The following is an 18,449-nucleotide window of genomic DNA, read 5'->3' on the forward strand; positions in this document are numbered from 1 at the left end:
GAAATAAATAAATAAATAAACAGTATTAATTAGGAAAGTATAGAGGAGGATATTAGACCAAATTGTAATGTAAATATGAAGAAAAGTGGGTGAAAAGATAACCTTCCGTAGGCAGGATTCGAACCTGCAACCTTCGAATGACGCATTCGAAGCTCTACCATTGAGCTAACGACAGCCGTCCCCCCAGACACTTCATAAGGTTTATATGAGAATTAAACGTGGTAGTGTCAGGCAGTGCCACCAATAGCCATGGCGGCGAATGTGGCACACTCTTTGAGCCTGTTTGGCGTCACGTAGCACGTGAACTTGTGACGAGTGGGCAGCTGACCAATAGTTCCTCGTATACAACCTAAAGGCACTAAGTGTGCCAGTATAAGAGCTTCGATAATGATTAAGGAAAGAAGTGTATACCTTAAGGCTCGTTTTTCCTTGTTTTTCAACACAATATCGTTGAGATATAACAGACAATATTATCAAGGAAAGTATAGAGGAGGATAATAGACCGAATTGTAATGTAATTATGAAAAAAAGTGGTTGTAAAGATAACTTGCTGTGGGCAGGATCCGAATCTGCGACCTTTTAACGGACGCGTTCAATGTTGTTCCACTGGGCTACCAAGACGGTCATCCCCCAGATACTTTAAAAGGATTATACGAGAATTAAACGAGGAAGTGTCAGTCAGCGCCACCAGTAGCCATGGTGGCGAGTGTGGCACACTCTTTTGAGCCTGTTTGGCGTCACGTAGCACGTGAACTTGTGACGAGTGGGCAGCTGACCAATAGTTCCTCGTATACAACCTAAAGGCACTAAGTGTGCCGGTATGAGACTCTCGTTAATGAATAAGGAAAGAAGTGTATACCTAAGGGCTCGTCATACCGTAATTTTGCACAATATTAATGAGATCTCACAGGAAATAATGCCAAGGAAAGTATAGGGAACATATTAGACCAAATTGTAATGTAAATATTAAGAAAAGTGTGTGAAAAGATAACTTGCCGTGGGCAGGATCCAAACCTGTGACCTTCGAATGACGCATTCGAAGCTCTACCATTGAGCTAACGACAGTCGTCCCCCCAGCCACTTCATAAGGTTTATATGAGAATTAAACGTGGTAGTGTCAAGCAGTGCCACCAGTAGCCATGGCGGCGAGTGTGGCACATTCTTTTGAGCCTGTTTGGCGTCACGTAGCACGTGAACTTTTTACGCGTGGGAAGTTGACCAATAGTACCTCGTATACAACCTAAAGGCACTAAGTCTTCCAGTACGAGACCCTCGTTATTGAATAAGGGAAGAAGTGTATACCTAAAGGCTCATTTTCCTCGTTTTTTACACAATGTAATTGAGATATAACCGACAATATTACCGAGGAAAGTATAGAGAAGGATATCAAACCAAATTGTAATGTATATAGGAAGAAAAGTGGGTGAAAAGATAACTTTCCGTAGGCAGGATCCAAACTTGCGACCTTCAAATGACGCGTTCGATGCTCTACCACTGAGCTACAAGGACAGCTATCTTCCCAGCCACTTCATAAGGTTCATATGAGAATTAAACGTGGTAATGTCAGGCAGTGCCACCAGTAGCCATGGCGGCGAGTGTGGCACACTCTTTTGAGCCTGTTTGGCGTCCCGTAGCACGTGAACTTGTGACGAGTGGGCAGCTTACCAATAGTTCCTCGTATACAGCCTAAAGGCACTAAGTGTGCCGGTATGAGAGCCTCGATAATGATTAAGAAAAGAAGCATATACCTAAAGGCTCGTTTTTTCTTGTTTTTTTACACAATATATTTGAGATATAACAGACAATAGTATTCAGGAAAGTATAGAGGAGGATAATAAACCGAATTGTAATGTAAATATGAAGAAAATTCGGTGAAAAGATAACTTGCCTTGGGCAGGATCCGAACCTGCGACCTTCGAATGACGCGTTCGAAGCTATACCACTGAGCTTCCACGTCAGCAATCCCCCCAGCCACTTTATAGGGTCTATATGAGAAATTAACCTTCGAGTGTTAGTCAGCGCCACCAGTAGACATGGCGGTGAGTGTAGCGCACTCTTTTGAGCCTGTTTGGCGTCACGTAGCACGTGAATGTGTGACGAGTGGGCAGCTGACCACTAGTTTCTCGTATACAACCTAAAGGCACTAAGTGTGCCGGTATGAGACCCTCGTTAATGAATAAGGAAAGAAGTGTATAGCTAAAGGCTCGTTTTTTCTTGTTTTTACACAATAATATTGAGATCTGACCGACAATGATGCCAAGGAAAGTATACGGGAAGATAATAAACCGAAATGTAATGTAAATATAAAAAAAGTGGTTGTAAAGATAACTTGCCGTGGGCAGGATCCGAACCTGCGACCTTTTAACGGACGCGTTCGATGTTGTTCCACTGGGCTACCAAGACGGCCATCCCCCCAGCTACTTTACAAGGTTTATATGAGAATTAAACGTGGAAGTGTCAGTCAGCGCCACCAGTACCCATGGCGGCAAGTGTGGCCCACTCTTTTAAGCCTGTTTTGCGTCACGTAGCACGTGAACTTGTTACGCGTGGGCAGTTGACCAATAGTACCTCGTATTCAACCCAAAGGCACTAAGTCTGCCAGTACGAGACCGTCGTTATTGAATAAGGGAAGAAGTGTATACCTTAAGGCTCGTTTTCCCCTGTTTTTTTACACAATATCATTGAGATATAACAGATTTTTTTTTCACTTTGTGACCGCCTGCATTTTCCTACTTTATAATGTTCTTATACACACGAGAAAACTCTCTTATCGCCCTTTATTATCCTGTATTTCTTAAACAAGAACAAATTGCTTTCTGCGCGCTGCTCTAAAATATTTTTGGCTACGTGTGTACTAAGTGTTTTTAGTAAGTGTATTGCGGATATCTGTTCTCCTCCCACCAGCAATGTTCCGATGTGTAACTTCAAATGACTTCTTGTACATTCTCTCTTTATTGACATTTAACGCGTTATTTTTTGTTGTGTTCTTTCAAAGTTTGATGTTTCCTTACGGTTTTGTCGCGCAACTCACCCAATGTAACCCCCCTTTCACAATGCCCTGCAACAAGGGCCTGTAAGGTATTTGGAAATAAATAAATAAATAAACAGTATTAATAAGGAAAGTATAGAGGAGGATATTAGACCAAATTGTAATGTAAATATGAAGAAAAGTGGGTGAAAAGATAACCTTCCGTAGGCAGGATTCGAACCTGCAACCTTCGAATGACGCATTCGAAGCTCTACCATTGAGCTAACGACAGCCGTCCCCCCAGACACTTCATAAGGTTTATATGAGAATTAAACGTGGTAGTGTCAGGCAGTGCCACCAATAGCCATGGCGGCGAATGTGGCACACTCTTTGAGCCTGTTTGGCGTCACGTAGCACGTGAACTTGTGACGAGTGGGCAGCTGACCAATAGTTCCTCGTATACAACCTAAAGGCACTAAGTGTGCCAGTATAAGAGCTTCGATAATGATTAAGGAAAGAAGTGTATACCTTAAGGCTCGTTTTTCCTTGTTTTTCAACACAATATCGTTGAGATATAACAGACAATATTATCAAGGAAAGTATAGAGGAGGATAATAGACCGAATTGTAATGTAATTATGAAAAAAAGTGGTTGTAAAGATAACTTGCTGTGGGCAGGATCCGAATCTGCGACCTTTTAACGGACGCGTTCAATGTTGTTCCACTGGGCTACCAAGACGGTCATCCCCCAGATACTTTAAAAGGATTATATGAGAATTAAACGAGGAAGTGTCAGTCAGCGCCACCAGTAGCCATGGTGGCGAGTGTGGCACACTCTTTTGAGCCTGTTTGGCGTCACGTAGCACGTGAACTTGTGACGAGTGGGCAGCTGACCAATAGTTCCTCGTATACAACCTAAAGGCACTAAGTGTGCCGGTATGAGACTCTCGTTAATGAATAAGGAAAGAAGTGTATACCTAAGGGCTCGTCATACCGTAATTTTGCACAATATTAATGAGATCTCACAGGAAATAATGCCAAGGAAAGTATAGGGAACATATTAGACCAAATTGTAATGTAAATATTAAGAAAAGTGTGTGAAAAGATAACTTGCCGTGGGCAGGATCCAAACCTGTGACCTTCGAATGACGCATTCGAAGCTCTACCATTGAGCTAACGACAGTCGTCCCCCCAGCCACTTCATAAGGTTTATATGAGAATTAAACGTGGTAGTGTCAAGCAGTGCCACCAGTAGCCATGGCGGCGAGTGTGGCACACTCTTTTGAGCCTGTTTGGCGGCACGTAGCACGTGAACATGTGATGAGTGGGCCGCTGACCAATAGTTCCTCGTATACAACCTAAAGGCACTAAGTCTGCCAGTACGAGACCCTCGTGAATGAATAAGGAAAGAAGTGTACACCTAAGGGCTCGTTCTTCCGTGTTTTTACACAATATTAATGAGATATAACAGACAATTTTACCAAGGAATGTATAGGGGAAGATATAAAGCAAATTGTAATGTATATATGAAGAAAAGTGGGTGAAAAGATAACTTGCCGTGGGCAGGATCCGGACCTGCGATTTTTTAACGGACGCGTTTGGTGCTCTACCACTGAGCTACCACGACAGCCATACCCCCAGCCAATTTATAAGTCTTATATGAGAATTCAACGTGGGAGTGTCAGTCAGCGCCAACAGTAGGCATGACGGCGTGTGTGGCACGCTGTTTTGAGCCTGTTTGGTGTCACGTACCACGTGATTTTTTACGAGTTGGCAGCTGACCATTGGTACCTCGTATACAACCTAAAGGCACTAAGTCTGCCAGTACGAGACCCTTGTTAATAAATAAGGATAGAAGTTTATACCCAAAGGCTCGTGTTTCGTTGTTTTACACAATATAATTGAGATATAATAGACAATATTACCAAGGAAAGTATAGGGGAACATATTAGACCAAATTGTAATGTAAATATTAAGAAAAGTGGGTGAAAAGATAACTTGCCGTGGGCAGGATCCAAACCTGCGGCCTTCGAATGACGCATTCGATGCTCTACCATTGAGCTAACGACAGCCGTCCCCCCAGCCACTTCATAAGGTTTATATGAGAATTAAACGTGGTAGTGTCAGGCAGTGCCACCAGTAGCCATGGCGGCAAATGTGGCACACTCTTTTGAGCCTGTTTGGCGTCACGTAGCACGTGAACTTGTGACGAGTGGGCAGCTGTTAATAGTTCCTCGCACACAACCTAAAGACACTAAGTGTGCCAGTATGAGAGCCGCGATAATGATTAAGGAAAGAAGTGTATACCTTAAGGCTCGTTTTTCCTTGTTTTTTACACAATATTGTTGAGATATAATAGACAATATTATCATGGAAAGTATAGGAGAAGATATTAGACCAAATTGTAAGGTAAAATGAAGAAAAGTGGGTAAAAAGATAACTTGCTATCAGCAGAATGCGGACCTGCGACCTTTTAACGGACGCGTTCAATGTTCTACCACTGAGCTACCACGACAGCCATCCCCCAGCCCCTTTATAAGGTTTATATGAGAAATAATTGTGGGAATGTCAGTCAGCGCCACCAGTAGCCATGGCGGCGAGTCTGGCACCTGGCACACTTTTTTGAGCCTGTTTGGCGTCCCGTAGCATGTGAACTTGATACGAGTGGGCAGCTGATCAATAGTCCTTCGTATACAACCTAAAGGCACTAAGTCTGCCAGTATGAGACCCTCGTTAATGAATAAGGACAGAAGTGTATACCTTAAGGCTCGTTTTCCTTGTTTTTTAGACAATATCGTTGAGATATAACAGACAATATTATCAAGGAAAGTATAGAGGAGGCTGTTAGACCAAATTGTAATGTAAATATGAAGAAAAGTGGGTGTAAAGATAACTTTCCGTAGGCAAGATCTGAACCTGCTACCTTCGAATGACGCGTTCAATGCTCTACCACTGAGCTACAAGGACAGCCAGCCCCCCAGCCACTTCATAAGGTTTATATAAGAAATAAACGTGGAAGTGTCAGTCAGCGCCATCAGTAGCCTTGGCGGCGCGTGTGGCACACTCTTTTGAGCCTGTTTGGCGGCACGTAGCACGTGAACATGTGATGAGTGGGCCGCTGACCAATAGTTTCTCGTATACAACCTAAAGGCACTGAGTGTGCCAGTATGAGACTTTTGTTAATGAATAAGTAAAGAAGTGTACACCTAAAGGCTCCTTTTTCTTTGTTTTTAACAATAATGTTGAGATCTAAGAGATAATAATGCCAAGGTAAGTATAGGGGAACATAATAGACCAAATCGTATAGTAAAATGAAGAAAAGTGGGAGAAAAGATAACTTGCCATGGGGAGAATCCCGACCTGCGATTTTTTAACGGACGCGTTTGGTGCTCTACCACTGAGCTACCACGACAGCCATACCCCCAGCCAATTTATAAATCTTATATGAGAATTCAACGTGGGAGTGTCAGTCAGCGCCAACAGTAGGCATGGCGGCGTGTGTGGCACGCTGTTTTGAGCCTGTTTGGTGTCACGTAGCACGTGATTTTTTACGAGTTGGCAGCTGACCATTGGTACCTCGTATACAACCTAAAGGCACTAAGTCTGCCAGTACGAGACCCTTGTTAATAAGTAAGGAAAGAAGTGTATACCCGAAGGCTTGTCTTTCCTTGTTTTTTACACAATATAATTGAGATATAATAGACAATATTGACGCAAGGTAGGCTGGCAACTATAGTAGCCAGCCTCTGAAGAGGACAAAGTAGTAGTTCTGTGTGCGCGTGCTCTGGTGTTCGGTTTTCTGGCCCTTGGGTTGCGAAAGTAAACGCCCTATTTTGTACCTGCGTGCCTGTGTCTTTGTGACATTTTCTGGTGGAAGTGCTGGGTACGGTGGATGATACGGTCCCCTGAGAGCACCCCTGACGCAAGTCCATCGAGTATCTCAGCCGAGCTCACTCTGTGCACGTACGTTCCAGCCGTCGTCTCCAGGGACTCGAGCCACAGCACGGTTTGCTGCCTGAACGTCAGAGGACTATGAATCAAACACCGCCTAACGTCACCGCGCCAGCACCAGCGCACCTGGTTATCAACCAGCCCAAGACGCCGAAGACATTTCACGGAGCTGCTTTTGAAGATGCCGACGACTGGCTCGAGCATTTCAACGGGGTCGCCGTCATCAACGATTGGACCCCAGAGCGTAAGCTACGCTATGTGTACTGCTTCCTGGAGGACTCCGCGAAAACGTGGTTTGAGAACCATGAAGCAGCGCTTACGTCATGGGATGAGTTTCAACGGCAGTTCCTCAAGGCATTTGCCCGAGAGGACAGGAAAGAGACAGCGGAGCGTGCTATAGAGGCTAGGATTCAAGGCCCTAACGAAAGGGTGACGACCTACGTAGAGGACATGGATCGGCTTTTCAAGCGTGCGGAGCCCTCTATGTTCGATTCCAAGAAAGTTCGCCACCTAATGCGTGGTGTTAAAGAAGAGATTTTTGCCGGCCTTATTCGAAACCCGCCTGCGACACTTGCGGAGTTCCATGAGGAAGCCACTGCCATGGAGAGGGCCCTTCATTAGCGTGCCAGGCAGTATAGCCGTGGTGTAAACCCAAGTGAGGTCACTTCTGTCACTCTCGGCAATGACATCAGCGCGTTGCGAGAGCTTATCAGAACTCTCATTAAGGAAGAGCTACAAAAGATGCAGGTCACTGCTTTACCTGCAGAGCAGCTCTCCATTGCGGAGATGGTACGCGCCGAGCTACGGCAAGCCGTTCACGCTCCCCAACCATCCGAGGCGCCACAACAGAGGCACTGCGTCGAGATGAGCTTCGCGGAAGCAGTGCGACGTCCTCCATCGTGCACTTCAACCAGCGTATTTTACCCCAATGAGCGACACGCTCAGCAAATGGAGGTTGGCTTCCGCCCTCGCAGCTCACCGTTGATAGCCGAAGCAAGACCGAGAAAGAGTGACATCTGGCGTACACCCGACCACAGGCCCCTTTGTTTCCACTGCGGGGAAGCCGGACACGTCTACCGAACATGTCCATACCGTCGTGTGGGTCTCCGTGGATTTTCGCCTAATGCCCCTCGTCCACGACCTGGCGAGCGACCACAGGAAATAGAGAGTTTCATTTCGAATCGTCGCAGTATCGAACATCGGTCACAAGAGCCTCGCTCGTCGTCGCCTGCTCGCTACAGGTCACCAAGCCCAGCCTATTCACGCGGCGCTCCAAGACGCCGTTCACCCAGTCCTGCAAGTCGGGAAAACTGAGTTCAGCGACCTCCGGAGGTGAGGCCGCTGACGCTGACTCTACGGAAGATCCTCCACTACGACGACAGCGACAGCAGCAAAAAGATGTACAGACGCAGTCAAACGTGATGCGAAGAGTGGTGACATCAAACATTGTGGTAACTGTGGACGACGAAGAAGTAATGGCGCTAATTGACACTGGAGCAGACACTTCCGTTATGAGCATGGGTCTTGCCTGCAGGCTGAAGAAGGTTTCTACCCAGTGGGCTGGGTCGCAGATACGTACGGCAGGAGGCCATCTTCTTACTCCGGTGGGGCGGTGCACAGCGCGAGTCAGTATTCATGGATTTACGTATCTCGGAGATTTTGTAATACTGCCGAGTTGCTCGAGGGACCTAATTCTCGGACTGGACTTTCTGCGTGATAATGGAGCCGTGATTGATTTGCAACAGTCGCAAGTGACGTTTTCTACGGCACACGCTTTAGCGCGCAACCCTCACGGCAGTTACGTCAATGCTTTGAGAATTGTTGACGATGACGTCACGTTACCCGCCGAAGAGTAGCGTGTTCACCTTGGTAGCCTGCGACGTTTTTGACGAATTCAACCACTATGAAGGTATTGCTGAGGCAAATATCTCGCTGCTGCTCAAACGGAACGTATCCATAGCCCGATGCCTTGTTCGGTTAGAGAATAAACGCTTTCGAGTTCTGCTGACCAACTTCAGCAATGAGTTTCAGCACGTTCCTAGAGGGACTACTGTCGCTTTTCTCAGTGAAATCGCCGACTTTTTCGATATCGGCACATTGGATACGACTTCACCGCATGCAAAAGCTTGTGCTGACCTGGGAAGCCACATTCACGTTAATCAAGACTTGCCAGATTCACGAAAAGAGCGGCTGCTAAACCTTGTGAGGGAATTCTCGGACTGCTTCTCCACAGCATCGAAAGTTCAGCGTACCACCGTTACAAAACACCGCATTGTTACCGAGGAGTCGGCGCGGCCTCTTCGCCAACATCCATACCGTGTGTCCCCGAAGGAAAGAGAGGTGATTAAGCGTCAAGTTCAAGAAATGCTGAATGATGACGTCATCCAACCCTCGACAAGTCCGTGGGCGTCACCTGTTGTGTTAGTAAAGAAAAAAGACAACACGCTACGCTTCTGCGTCAAGTATCGACGGCTTAACAAAGTCACGAAACGCGACGTTTACCCCCTGCCACGGATTGATGACGCCTTAGACCTTCTACGCCACGCCCAGTTCTTCACATCACTAGATCTCAAGTCAGGGTACTGGCAAATTGAAGTTGACGAGAGCGACCGTGAGAAAACTGCGTTCGTGACGCCTGACGGGCTCTACGAATTTAAAGTGCTGCCTTTCGGTCTCTGTTCCGCTTCCGCCACGTTTCAACGCATGATGGATACTGTACTAGCTGGACTAAAGTGGCAGACATGTCTTGTATACTTGGATGATGTCGTTGTGTTTTCAACCACATTTGACGAGCATCTTTCAAGGCTAAAAAGTGCCCTCACTGCAATAAGGAGAGCGAACCTTACCATCAAGCCCGAAAAGTGCTACTTCGGCTATCAGGAAATCAAGTTTCTCGGCCACGTGGTTAGCCCGGGGGGTGTTCGACCAGATCCGGAAAAGTTGGCTGCCGTTGGCGATTTCCCTCGTCCTGGAGACAAAAAGGCTGTTCAGCGATTTCTCGGACTCTGTGCGTACTACCGCCGTTTTGTCGAAGGATTTTCGAAAATTGCGGAACCTCTTACAAGACTGACACGGCCATATGTACCATTTGAATGGATGGAAGAACAACAACAAGCCTTCGTAGAGCTGCGCAATCGACTGCAGACAGCTCCAGTGCTGGCACATTTTGACGAGTCTGCCGACACCGAGATCCACACAGACGCCAGCAACGTGGGAATCGGAGCTATTCTAGTTCAATGGCAGAACGGCGCAGAGCGTGTGATCACTTACGCGAGCCGCAGTCTCACAAAAGCAGAGGCTAATTACTCTACCACCGAAAAAGAGTGCCTAGCAGTCGTTTGGGCCATTAGAAAGTTTCGACCGTACCTATACGGCCGGCTATTTCGAGCGGTCAGTGACCACCATTCGCTCTGTTGGCTTGCCAATCTACGGGATCCATCAGGCCGCCTCGCCCGCTGGAGCCTCCGCCTTCAAGAGTACGACATAACGGTGGTCTACCGATCAGGACATAAGCATACAGATGCTGAATGCCTGTCTCGTGCTTCTATTTCCCCGACGTCATCTGACACTGAACACGATTTACCGTTTCTTGGCATCGTCGATGTGGTGCGGATGGCTGAGCTTCAACGTGAGGACACTGAGCTACTTCCTATCATCCAGCATCTTCAAGGAGAAGACGTTATCGTCCCACGCCGACTCTCGCGTGGTTTGACTACGTATTGCCTGCGGAACAATGTTCTCTACAAGAGAAATCTTGAGAGCAGCCAGGAAACTTTCCTCCTCGCCGTTCCAATGGCACTGCGTGAGGAAGTTTTGCAGGCGTGCCACGACGATCCTTCGGCCGGTCACTTAGGCTTTGCTAGGACATTAGCGCGCATCCGACAGAAGTACTACTGGCCACAGCTGTATTCGTCCGTTCAGCGCTATGCCCGCACCTGCCGTGATTGTCAGAGGCGTAAAGTCCCACCCGCAAAGCCCGCCGGTTTCCTCCAACCTTTAGATCCACCTCGAGCACCATTTCAGCAAGTAGGAATGGATCTTCTTGGTCCCTTCCCTACGCCATCCTCAGAAAATAAGTGGATAATTGTCGCGACCGACTATCTGACTCGCTATGCAGAAACCAAAGCTGTGCCCAAGGGAACTGCAGTTGAAGTCGCCAGATTCTTTGTCCACGACATTGTTTTGCGCCAAGGTGCACCTGCTGTTCTCATAACCGATCGCGGAGCAGCATTTACGGCAGAGTTATTGCAACAAGTCACCAAGCTGACGCACACCAACCACCGGAAAACAACAGCTTATCATCCCCAAACAAACGGCTTGACGGAGAGGTTAAACAAAACATTGGCCGACATGCTATCTATGTATGTTGATGTAGAGCACAGAACGTGGGATGAAATTTTGCCGTACGTCACGTTTGCTTATAACACCGCTGTGCAAGAGACCACAGACCTAACACCTATCGAGCTTGTTTATGGCCGTCGCGTCACAACACCGTTAGACGCTATGCTCCCCGTAGACCAGGACAACAGCGGAAATGACAGCGTTGACGACTTCGTTGAGAAAGCCGAGGGAGCCCGCCAGCTTGCGCGGAACCGCATTCGCGCGCAGCAAGATATCGACGCTCGCCGTTACAACGAAGGCCGAAGGAGCGTCCACTATCAACCAGGAGACTATGAATGGGTGTGGACACCAGTTCGACATCGTGGGCTTTCGGAGAAGCTATTGCGGCGCTACTTTGGCCCTTACGAAGTTGTGCGCTGCCTCAGTGACGTGAATTACGAGGTAGTTCCCCAAAGCTCCGACACCAGTTTAAACCGAAGACGTCCACGTCCACAAGTAGTCCATGTAGTACGGATGAAACCGTACCACGCCCGCGAGTTATGAACACTTCGAACTTTTTCCTTATTATCTACAACAGCGTGGGTTTTTTTCCATTGACGTGATCATTTTTTTATTTCATGGCCACCACTAGCATCTCAGTAAATCGACCGGGACGGTCTCTCTTGAAAGGGGGGAATTGACGCAAGGTAGGCTGGCAACTATAGTAGCCAGCCTCTGAAGAGGACAACGAAGTAGTTCTGTGTGCGCGTGCTCTGGTGTTCGGTTTTCTGGCCCTTGGGTTGCGAAAGTAAACGCCCTATTTTGTACCTGCGTGCCTGTGTCTTTGTGACAATATTACCAAGGAAAGTATAGAGGAGGATATTAGACCAAATTGTAATGTAAATATGAAGAAAAGTGAGTGAAAAGATAACTTGCCGTGGGCAGGATCTGAACCTGCGATCTTTCAATGACGCGTTCGATGCTCTACCACTGAGCCACAATGACAGCCATCCCCCCAGCCACTTCATAAGGTTTATATGAGAATTAAACGTGGAAGTGTCAGTCAGCGCCACCAGTAGCCATGGTGGCGAGTGTGGCACACTCTTTTGAACCTGTTTGGCGTCACGTAGCACGTGAACTTGTGACGAGTGGGCAGCTGACCAATAGTTCCTCGTATACAACCTAAAGGCACTAAGTGTGCCGGTATGAGACTCTCGTAATGAATAAGGAAAGAAGTGTATACCTAAGGGCTCGTCATACCGTATTTTTACACAATATTAATGAGATCTCACAGGCAATAATGCCAAGGAAAGTATAGGGGAACATATTAGACCAAATTGTAATGTAAATATTAAGAAAAGTGTGTGAAAAGATAACTTGCCGTGGGCAGGATCCAAACCTGTGACCTTCGAATGACGCATTCGAAGCTCTACCATTGAGCTAACGACAGCCGTCCCCCCAGCCACTTCATAAGGTTTATATGAGAATTAAACGTGGTAGTGTCAGGCAGTGCCACCAGTAGCCATGGCGGCGAGTGTGGCACACTCTTTTGAGCCTGTTTGGCGTCACGTAGCACGTGAACTTTTTACGCGTGGGAAGTTGACCAATAGTACCTCGTATACAACCTAAAGGCACTAAGTCTTCCAGTACGAGACCCTCGTTATTGAATAAGGGAAGAAGTGTATACCTAAAGGCTCATTTTCCTCGTTTTTTACACAATGTAATTGAGATATAACCGACAATATTACCGAGGAAAGTATAGAGGAGGATATTAAACCAAATTGTAATGTATATAGGAAGAAAAGTGGGTGAAAAGAACTTTCCGTAGGCAGGATCCAAACTTGCGACCTTCAAATGACGTGTTCGATGCTCCACCACTGAGCTACAAGGACAGCTATCTTCCCAGCCACTTCATAAGGTTCATATGAGAATTAAACGTGGTAGTGTCAGGCAGTGCCACCAGTAGCCATGGCGGCGAGTGTGGCACACTCTTTTGAGCCTGTTTGGCGTCCCGTAGCACGTGAACTTGTGACGAGTGGGCAGCTTACCAATAGTTCCTCGTATACAGCCTAAAGGCACTAAGTGTGCCGGTATGAGAGCCTCGATAATGATTAAGGAAAGAAGCATATACCTAAAGGCTCGTTTTTTCTTGTTCTTTTACACAATTTATTTGAGATATAACAGACAATAGTATTCAGGAAAGTATAGAGGAGGATATTAAACCGAATTGTATTGTAAATATGAAGAAAAGTGGGTGAAAAGATAACTTGCCTTGGGCAGGATCCGAACCTGCGACCTTCGAATGACGCGTTCGAAGCTATACCACTGAGCTACCACGTCAGCCATCCCCCCAGCCACTTTATAGGGTCTATATGAGAAATTAACCTTCGAGTGTTAGTCAGCGCCACCAGTAGACATGGCGGTGAGTGTAGCGCACTCTTTTGAGCCTGTTTGGCGTCACGTAGCACGTGAATGTGTGACGAGTGGGCAGCTGACCACTAGTTTCTCGTATACAACCTAAAGGCACTAAGTGTGCCGGTATGAGACCCTCGTTAATGAATAAGGAAAGAAGTGTATAGCTAAAGGCTCGTTTTTTCTTGTTTTTACACAATAATAATGAGATCTGACCGACAATGATGCCAAGGAAAGTATACGGGAAGATAATAAACCGAAATGTAATGTAAATATGAAAAAAGTGGTTGTAAAGATAACTTGCCGTGGGCAGGATCCGAACCTGCGACCTTTTAACGGACGCGTTCGATGTTGTTCCACTGGGCTACCAAGACGGCCATCCCCCCAGGTACTTTACAAGGTTTATATGAGAATTAAACGTGGAAGTGTCAGTCAGCACCACCAGTACCCATGGCGGCAAGTGTGGCCCACTCTTTTAAGCCTGTTTTGCGTCAGGTAGCACGTGAACTTGTTACGCGTGGGCAGTTGACCAATAGTACCTCGTATTCAACCCAAAGGCACTAAGTCTGCCAGTACGAGACCGTCGTTATTGAATAAGAGAAGAAGTGTATACCTTAAGGCTCGTTTTCCCCTGTTTTTTTACACAATATCATTGAGATATAACAAATTTTTTTTTCACTTTGTGACCGCCTGCATTTTCCTACTTTATAATGTTCTTATACACACGAGAAAACTCTCTTATCGCCCTTTATTATCCAGTATTTCTTAAACAAGAACAAATTGCTTTCTGCGCGCTGCTCTAAAATAATTTTGGCTACGTGTGTACTAGGTGTTTTTTAGTAAGTGTATTGCGGATATCTGTTCTCCTCCCACCAGCAATGTTCCGATGTGTAACTTCAAATGACTTCTTGTACATTCTCTCTTTAGTGACATTTAACGCGTTATTTTTTGTTGTGTTCTTTCAAAGTTTGATGTTTCCTTACGGTTTTGTCGCGCAACTCACCCAATGTAACCCCCCTTACACAATGCCCTGCAACAAGGGCCTGTAAGGTATTTGGAAATAAATAAATAAATAAACAATATTAATAAGGAAAGTATAGAGGAGGATATTAGACCAAATTGTAATGTAAATATGAAGAAAAGTGGGTGAAAAGATTACCTTCCGTAGGCAGGATTCGAACCTGCAACCTTCGAATGACGCGTTCGATGCTCTACCACTGAGCTACAACGACAGCAATCCCCCCAGCCACTTCATAAGGTTTATATAAGAAATAAACGTGGAAGTGTCAGTGAGCGCCACCAGTAGCCATGGCGGCGAGTGTGGCACACTCTTTTGAGCCTGTTTGGCGTCACGTAGCACGTGAACATGTGATGAGTGGGCAGCTGACCAATAGTTCCTCGTATACAACCTAAAGGCACTGAGTGTGCCAGTATGAGACTTTCGTTAATGAATAAGGAAAGAAGTGTACACCTAAAGGCTCGTTTTTCCTTGTTTTTTACAAAATATAATTGAGATATAACAGACAATATTACCAAGGAAAGTATAGAGGAAGATATTAGACCAAATTGTAAGGTAAAATGAAGAGAAGTGGGTAAAAAGATAACTTGATATGAGCAGAATGCGGACCTGCGACCTTTTAACGGACGGGTTCGATGTTCTACCACCGAGCTACCACGACAGCCATCCCCCAGCCCCTTTATAAGGTTTATATGAGAATTAATTGTGGGAGTGTCAGTCAGCGCCACCAGTAGCCATGGCGGGAAGTCTGGCACCTGGCACACTTTTTTGAGCCTGTTTGGCGTCACGTAGCATGTGAACTTGTTACGAGTGGGCAGCTGATCAATAGTCCGTCGTATACAACCTAAAGGAGCTAAGTCTGCCAGTATGAGACCCCCGTTAATGAATAAGGAAAGAAGGATATACCTAAAGGCTCGTTTTTCCGCGTTTTTACACAATATATTAGAGATCTAACAGACAATATACCAAGGAAATTATAGGGGAAGATGTTAGACCACATTGTAATGTAAATATGAAGAAAAGTGGGTCAAAAGATAACTTGCTCTGGGCAGGATCCGAACCTGCGGCCTTCGAATGACGCGTTGATGCTCAACCACTGATCTACAACGACAGCCATCCCCCAGCCACTTCATAAGGTTTATATGAGAATTAAACGTGGAAGTGTCAGTCAGCGCCACCAGTACCCATGGCGGCAAGTGTGTCCCACTCTTTTAAGCCTGTTTTGCGTCACGTAGCACGTGAACTTGTTACGCGCGTGGGCAGTTGACCAATAGTACCTCGTATTCAACCTAAAGGCACTAAGTCTGCCAGTACGAGACCCTCGTTATTGAATAAGGGAAGAAGTGTATACCTAAAGGCTCGTTTTTTCTTGTTTTTTACACAATGTAATTGAGATATAACCGACAATATTACCGAGGAAAGTATAGAGGAGGATATTAGACCAAATTTTGTAGTATATAGAAAGAAAAGTGGGTGAAAAGATAACTTGCCGTGGGCAGGATCCGAACTTGCGGCCTTCGAATGACGCGGTAAATGCTCTACCTCTGAGCTACAACGACAGCCATCCCCCCAGCCACTTCATAAGGTTTATATAAGAAATAAACGTGGAAATGTCAGTCAGCGCCCCCAGTAGCCATGGCGGCGAGTGTGGCACACTCTTTTGAGCCTGTTTGGCGTCACGTAGCACGTGAACTTGTGATGAGTGGGCAGCTGACCAATAGTTCCTCGTATACAACCTAAAGGCACTATGTGTGCCAGTATGAGACTTTCGTTAATGAATAAGGAAAGAAGTGTACACCAAAAGGCTCGTTTTTCTTTGTTTTTACACAATATAGTTGAGATATAACAGACAGTATTACCAAGGAAAGTATAGAGGAGGATATTAGACCAAATTGTAATGTAAATATGAAGAAAAGTGGGTGAAAAGATAACTTGCCGTGGGAAGGATCCGAACCTGCGACCTTCGAATGACGCGTTCGATGCTCTTCCACTGAGCTACCACGTCAGCCATCCCCCCAGCCACTTTATAGGTTCTATATGAGAAATTAAACTTGGAGTTTTAGTCAATGCCACCAGTAGACATGGCGGTGAGTGTAGCACACTCTTTTTAGCCTGTTTGGCGTCACGTAGCACGTGAATTTGTTAAGAGTGGGCAGCTGACCAATAGTCCCTCGTATACAACCAAAGGCACTTAGTCTGCCAGTACGAGACCCTCTTTATTGAATAAGGAAAGAAGTGTACACCTAAGGGCTCGTTTTTGCGTGTTTTTACACAATATAATAGAGATCTAACAGACAATATACCAAGGAAAGTATAGGGGAAGACATTAGCCCAAATTGTAAAGTAAACTGAAGAAAAGTGGATGAAAAGATAACGTGCTATAGGCAGAATCCGGACCTGCGACCTTTTAACGGACGCGTTCGATGTTCTACCACTGAGCTACCACGACAGCCATACCCAAGCCCCTTTATGAGGTTGATATGAGAATTAAATGTGGGAGTGTCAGTCAGTGCCACTAGTAGCCATGGCGCCGAGCCTGGCACCTGGCAAACTCTTTTGAGCCTGTTTGGCGTCACGTAGCATGTGAACTTGTTACGAGTAGGCAGCTGATCAAGAGTCCGTCGTATACAACCTAAAGGCACTAAGTCTGCCAGTATGAGACCCTCGTTAATGAATAAGGAAAGAAGTGTATACCTAAAGGCTCGTTTTTTCTTTTTTTACACAATATAATTGAGATATAACAGACAATATTACCAAGGAAAGCATAGAGGAGGATATAACACCAAATTTTACGTAAATATGAAGAAAAGTGGGTCAATAGATAACTAGCTGTGGGCAGGATCCGAACCTGCGACCTTCGAATGACGCGTTCGTAGCTCTACCACTGAGCGACAACGACAGCCATCCCCCCAGCCACTTCATAAGGTTTATATGAGAATGAAACGTGGCAGTTTTAGTCAGCGCCACCAGTAGCCATGGCGGCGTGTGTGGCAAATTATTTTGAGCCTGTTGGTCGTCACGTAGCACGTGAACTTGTTACGAGTAGGCTTTTGACCAATAGTCCCTCGTATTAAACCTAAAGGCACTAAGTCTGCCAGTGCGAGACCCTCGTTAATGAATAAGGAAAGAAGTGTACACCTAAGGGCTCTTTTTTCCGTGTTTTTACACAATATTATAGAGATATAACAGACAATATTACCAAGGAACGTATAGAGGAAGATATTAGACCAAGGTATAATGTAAATATGAAGAAAAGTGAGTGAAAAGATAACTTGCTGTGGGCGGCATCCGAACCTGCGATTTTCGAATGACGCGTTTGGTGCTCTACCACTGAGCTACCACGAAAGCCATACCCCCAGCCACTTTATAAGTTTTATACGAAAATTAAACGTGGGAGTGTCAGTCAGCGCCACCAGTAGGCATGGTGGCTTGTGTGGCACGCTGTTTTGAGCCTGTTTGGCGTCACGTAGCATGTGAACTTGTTACGAGTGGGCAGCTGACCAATAGTTTCTCGTATACAACCTAAAGGCACTGTCTGCCAGTACGAGACCCTTGTTAATGAATAAGGAAAGAAGTGTACACCTAAGGGCTTGTTCTTCCGTGTTTTTACAGAATAATTTTGAGTTATAACAGACAATGATGCCAAGGAACGTATAGGGGAACATATTAGACCAAATTGTAATGTAAATATTAGGAAAAGTGGGTGAAAAGATAACTTGCCCTAGGCAAGATCCGAACCTGCGACCTTCGAATGACGCGTTCGATGGTCTACCACTGAGCT

This window comes from Rhipicephalus microplus, unplaced genomic scaffold (assembly GCF_043290135.1).
Source record: "Rhipicephalus microplus isolate Deutch F79 unplaced genomic scaffold, USDA_Rmic scaffold_13, whole genome shotgun sequence".
Taxonomy (NCBI): Eukaryota; Metazoa; Arthropoda; class Arachnida; order Ixodida; family Ixodidae; genus Rhipicephalus; species Rhipicephalus microplus.